The sequence below is a fragment of the Rana temporaria genome, chromosome 3 (genome assembly GCF_905171775.1).
Source record: "Rana temporaria chromosome 3, aRanTem1.1, whole genome shotgun sequence".
NCBI lineage: Eukaryota > Metazoa > Chordata > Amphibia > Anura > Ranidae > Rana > Rana temporaria.
In genome coordinates, this window is record NC_053491.1 from 238,379,339 (window position 1) to 238,385,338 (window position 6,000).

Below are 6,000 nucleotides of genomic sequence, written 5' to 3' on the forward strand. Positions count from 1 at the left end.
GTACACTAATGTGCTAATATGCTGTGCATACTTGTACATTGTGGCATAACCTACCCCAGGGCCTCTAAAAAGTAGTAATGTCAGGAAAGTTTACTACCACTTTATTATCACAGGATCCCAGGAGCCTCTCATGGGGCCCCCTACTGACCCGGTGGACGGTGGCCCTTGGGCAGTGCCTAAGTGCACAGTTGCCAACATTTAAAAAATATTTTCAGGGCCACTTTTTTATATAAGTGCTATATTTAGAGTAGCTGAGATCCCCGATGTTCCTCTATACATCATAGTAGTAATCACAAAATTAAAGGAGTGCTAATAATGGGGCAGAACAAATATGAGAACTGATATTTCCTTTAGTTGAACTAACAAAAGTGTGTCCATTCTAGAGCTGGTAACATTGAGGATATTCAGTATAATTTTAAAGAACTGTTTTTGTGGGTGAGCGACATAGGGGAGGAGTATGGATGGTATATAAGTGGAAAGTATGTGCAGGTGAGGGAGAGGAATGTGGAGGGTCTAACAGTGGGCACTATGTACAGGAGAGGAGTACAAAGGGTACGACAATGGGCAGTATGTACAGGAAGAGTGAGGGGGTATGACAGAGGGTAGTACGTACCAGAGAGAAGTGTGGAGGGTATGATGGGGCAGTATGTACAGGAGAGGAGTGTGGAGGGTATGACAGTGGGCAGTATGTACAGGAGAGGAATGTAGACGGTATGATAGTGGGCTCTATGTATAGGAGAGGAGTGTGGAGGGTATGACAGTGAACACTATGTATAGGAGAGGAGTGTGGAGGGTATGACAGTGGGCACTATGTATAGGAGAGGAGTGTGGAGGGTATGACAGTGAGCAGTATGTACAGGAGAGGAGTGTGGAGGGTGCGACAGTGGGCACTAAGTACAGGAGAGAAGTGTATGACAGCAAGCACTATGTACAGGAGAGGAGTGTGAAGGGTATGACAGTGGGCGCTATGTATAGGAGAGGAGTGTGGAGGGTATGACAGTGGGCACTATGTACAGGAGAGGAGTGTGTAGGGTATGACAGTGGGCACTATGTACAGGAGAGGAGTGTGGAGAGTATGACAGTGAGCACTATGTACAGAAGTGGAAGGATATTTAGGGACTGAGTAGTGGTTAAGCGGGTCATACATGGATTGAAATTACGCCAATTATGCAGAGACCAGCCATAGTCAATCTATGTATGGGCTAGCTGGTTTTACACAAGTCAATCTATTAATCAACTTGAGTACAACCAGCCTGTTTTTTTTTTCTTAAAACAATCAGTGCTGCCAGCTAAAGTTAGCAACACTGATCATTGTACTCACTGGCAGAACACAATAACACTGCAGGAGTGATTCCCCCATCCACAGGTCAGCAGGTGAGAGGGTGTGTGGGGACAGGCTGGGGAGAGATACTAGTCAGTGGCTGGGTAGGCACTGGTAGTATCAGAGCCAGATACACATAGGTTACATACGCCACGATCGTTAGAGCGAGAACAATAATTCTAGTACTAGACCTCCTCTGTAACTCTAAACATCTAACCTAAAAAAATGTAAAGCATCGCTTAGGATACCAAAAAAAATTGTGCTAACTTAACTAACTAACTGTTTTTTTAATGAATGACATTTTTTTTTTTCCCAAAAAAACATGTTTGAAAAATTGCTGCGCAAATACCGTGCTAGAGCTGCACAATTAATCGTTAAAAAAATCGTGATCTCGATTCAACCCCCCTGACGATCTTCAATGCAGAGTTTGCTGATTCTTTCATATGACAAATGAAAAGAAAATATCTGGGCAGTCTGCCAAGTTTTTAACAGGAAACATTGTAACTGACACTTCCTTCTTAGATCAAAGGGATACACTTCTGTGTGTAAAGAACAAATCTGGGCAGTCTGCGAAGTTTGTAAACAAAATGAAACATTGTAACTAACTAACATTGTAACTAAATTTAACCACTTAAAGTCCAACACTTGTTTTTTAAGTTAGAAAGCAATATTATTTGCTAGAAAATTACTTGGAACTGCCAAACATTATATATATTTTAGCAGAGACTCTAGGGAATAAAATGGCAATTGCTGCAATATGTTATGTCACACTGCATTTGCCCACTTCAATGAATAATAAAAACCATAAAAACAAAACAGTGAAGTTAGCCCATTTTTTTTTTGTTTTTGTTTTAATGTGAAAGATGATGTTACGCCACAAGAATCGTGAGAGAATCGTGATCTATCTTCTAAGCAAAAAAATTGCAATTCTCATTTTAGCCAGAATCGTGCAGCTCTGTACCGTGCAACATAAAAAGTGCAAAGACCACCTTGGCCTGGGTGGTAAGGGGTTAATTACCATGAGTAATATACAAATAATTATTATAAGCCCTGTGATCCTATCAGTCTGCTGCAGTGTCAGCTTGTATTTATATTGGCCGCTCTGTATGTAGCTTCTGACAGGCTGTGCAAGCAGGCCCATATCTCCGGAACCATAAATGATAGCCGTCCCATATTTTAACCAGTTGTGGGGTAGCTCTTCCCATGCCTACCCCCAAATGTGGGGTTTCTGTGACCTCTGGTCATCGAGCTACAACCCCCCAAATTCGATCTTAAAAAAAAAAAAAATCTTAAAAAAAAAAAAAAAATTCTTTTTTTTTTTTTTTTTTTGGGCAAATGGGCCTATCTTGAGAAAGGGGCCTGGAGCTGCAGCTCCATCAGCCCCATTGTTAATCCGGCCCTGGTGCTCACAATGCCACAAAGTTATCAGTTGCCTCCCTCTCAGGCCCCGTACACACGACCAAGTTTCTCGGCAGAATTCAGCCAGAAACTCGGCCGGAGCTGGATTCTGGCGAGAAACTCGGTCGTGTGTACACTTTTCAGCGAGGAAGCCGACGAGGAACTTGTCGGGCCGAAAAGAGAACATGTTTTCTATTTTCTCGTTAGTCAATGGGAAAAGTCGGCCCGCCGAGTTCCTTGGTGGCTTCCACACTGAACTTGACGAGGAACTCGATGTGTTTGGCACGTCGAGTTCCTCGGTCGTGTGTACGGGGCCTGATATCCACTGAGCACTCTTCAGTGTGGTAAACACAGACTCACTGGACCACTGGACACTCTGCCCTCCAAACTCCACCGGATAATCTCCAAGGAGCTCTCCAGACTGAGGGAGAAATCCCAGATTTTTTGAGTAAATGCACCCCCAGCTTAAATTATATCTGGGACCTCAATGACCTCCAGTAGACTTCCCAGAGAGGCAGGGCCCCTGAGAAAGGAAACTTCTGTGTCAGGGATGAACCCTAGAATTAAACAACCCTCTGCTCCAGGCTTCTGACTGAATTTGCCTAGCAACCTACACTAATTGGGAGGGTGCTACACCTGTAAAAGGAAATACTCTACTACTCTATGCAACCCCCTCTTCTCCCTCCCCCACTAGGGATGAGCTTCGTATTCGAGTCAAACTCATGTTCGACTCGCACATCATATGTTCGATCGTTCATCGAATTACGAAAGTTTTGGGCCGTTCGCGCCAAATTCAAGTTACGTTTCACAGCCCATAATTCACTGCGGCATCGCAGTGCATTGCTGGCTGATGATTAGCCAAGCATGCACTATGACCCGCATGCTTGGCCAATCACAGCTTGCAAAAAATGGAGAGCCATAATTGGCCATAGCCAGGGTGGCTTTGGCCAATTATGGCTCAGGGGGTTTAGTACACGCCCCACACTAAAAAGGCCACCTGCAGGTAGGCCTTGTGTAGTGTGTTGCGGTGGTTAAGAGAGAACAGAGAGAGATAGAGAGAGTGTCATTTTTTGCAGGTAGATAGAGCAGGCAGGCAGGCTAGTCAGTTAAAGTTACAGTGTGTAGAGGATATATATGCATCCCAGGTGTTGTATATATACTTATACACTGTATAGTTTAGCTAGATCAGCTCTTCCTAATTTACTGGCAGGCGGATTATTGTGCTAGCTGCAGTATTCTCACATGGTGTATTGCCTGTGTCCACTGCAGTGTGCACCATAAAGCTACGTGGTGTGTGTACTGCCTTTGTCCTCTGTAGTTTGCACCTAAAGCTACTTGGTGTGTATTGCCCGTGTCCTCTGCAATTTTCACAGGCATACTATAGACACCCAGCAGGAATTTGTAATTTTTTTTTATTTAGGCATCATTAACCACTTCCCGACCTCCTCATGTACATTTACGTCGGCAGAATGGCACGGACAGGCACCATCACGTACCTTTACGTCCTCTGCTAGACGTGGGTGGGGGGTCCGATCGGGACCCCCCCCCGGTACATGCGGAGGTCGGGTCCGCTCGGGGAGCGATCCGGGACGACGGCGCGGCTATTTGTTTATAGCCGCTCCGTCGCGATCGCTCCCCGGAGCTGAAGAACGGGGAGAGCCGTGTGTAAACACGGCTTCCCCGTGCTTCACTGTGTCGGCGCATCGATCGCGTCATCCCCTTTATAGGGGAGACACGATCAATGACGTCATTCCTACAGCCACACACCCCTACACTAGTAAACACATACACAGTGATCCCTAACTCCTACAGCGCCCCCTGTGTTTAACTCCCAAACTGCAACTGTCATTTTCACAATAAACAATGCAATTTAAATGCATTTTTTGCTGTGAAAATGACAATTGTCCCAAAAATGTGTCAAAATTGTCCGAAGTGTCCGCCATAATGTCACAGTCACAAAAAAAATCGCTGATCGCCGCCATTAGTAGTAAAAAAAAAATAATAAATAAAAATGCAAAAAAACTATCCCCTATTTTGTAAACGCTATAAATTTTGCGCAAACCAACCGATAAACGATTATTGCGATTTTTTTTTACCAAAAATAGGTAGAAGAATACGTATCGGCCTAAACTGAGGAAAAAAAAAATTATATATGTTTTTGGGGGATATTTATTACAGCAAAAAGTAAAAAATATTGCATTTTTTTCAAAATTGTCGCTCTATTTTTGTTTATAGCGCAAAAAATAAAAAACGCAGAGGTGATCAAATACCACCAAAAGAAAGCTCTATTTGTGGGGAAAAAAAAGACGCCAATTTTGTTTGGGAGCCACGTCGCACGACCGCGCAATTGTCTGTTAAAGCGACGCAGTCCCGAACTGTAAAAACCCCTTGGGTCTTTAGGCAGCATTTTGGTCCGGGGCTTAAGTGGTTAAAATCACTGCTCCAGAAAAAAAACGACTGTTTTTAAAACTTTTTTTCCATTGATACATGTTCCCTGAGGCAAGACCCGGGTTCTCAAAGACGTTTTCACAGGCATACAATAGACACCCAGCAGGTACGATATTTAAAGGAATTTTTCATTTTTTTTTATTTTATTTAAGCATCATTAAAATCACTGCTCCAGAAAAAAAAACGACCGTTTTTAAAACTTTTTTTCCATTGATACATGTTCCCTGGGGCAAGACCCAGGTTCTCAAAGATGTTTTATAACAATAACTTGCATATTAGGCTTTAAAATGAGCACTTTTGAATTTGAGCGTTCGAGTCCCATAGACGTCATTGGGGTTCTAAATGTTCGCACGAACGGTCGGTCCGTTCGAAGGTTCTGGTGCGAACCGAACGGGGGGGTGTTCGACTCATCCTTATCCCCCACTGATGCAGGTGGTAAGAGATCTGGAGGAGACTTTCTGGCTGTGGACTGTTTGCCCATCACTCGCCCCCTGCTGCCACTGCACAGAGAGATAGAGTGCAGCAGCTAGGGGCAGTCTCTGCATGTGGAAGGTCAGTTTTACTACCTGTTCACTCAAAGCACCCCCTCCCCCTCCTGCAGCCACTGCTCTACCAATCAGAGGCAAGGGGGAGATGAATTGGACTACTGCAATGCAAACTGGGAAGTGTAGTCCCGTGGAAAGACTACTACATTGTACTGGATAGCTACAGAACTACAGATCCCAGAGGACTAAGCGACTCAAGAGGAGTAAAGAGGTAGTTTTTACTTTCTGCCCAGGAGAAGTTTGGGAAATTGGTACAAGACCAGGGAAAGTAGCAGACATCTAGAGTGA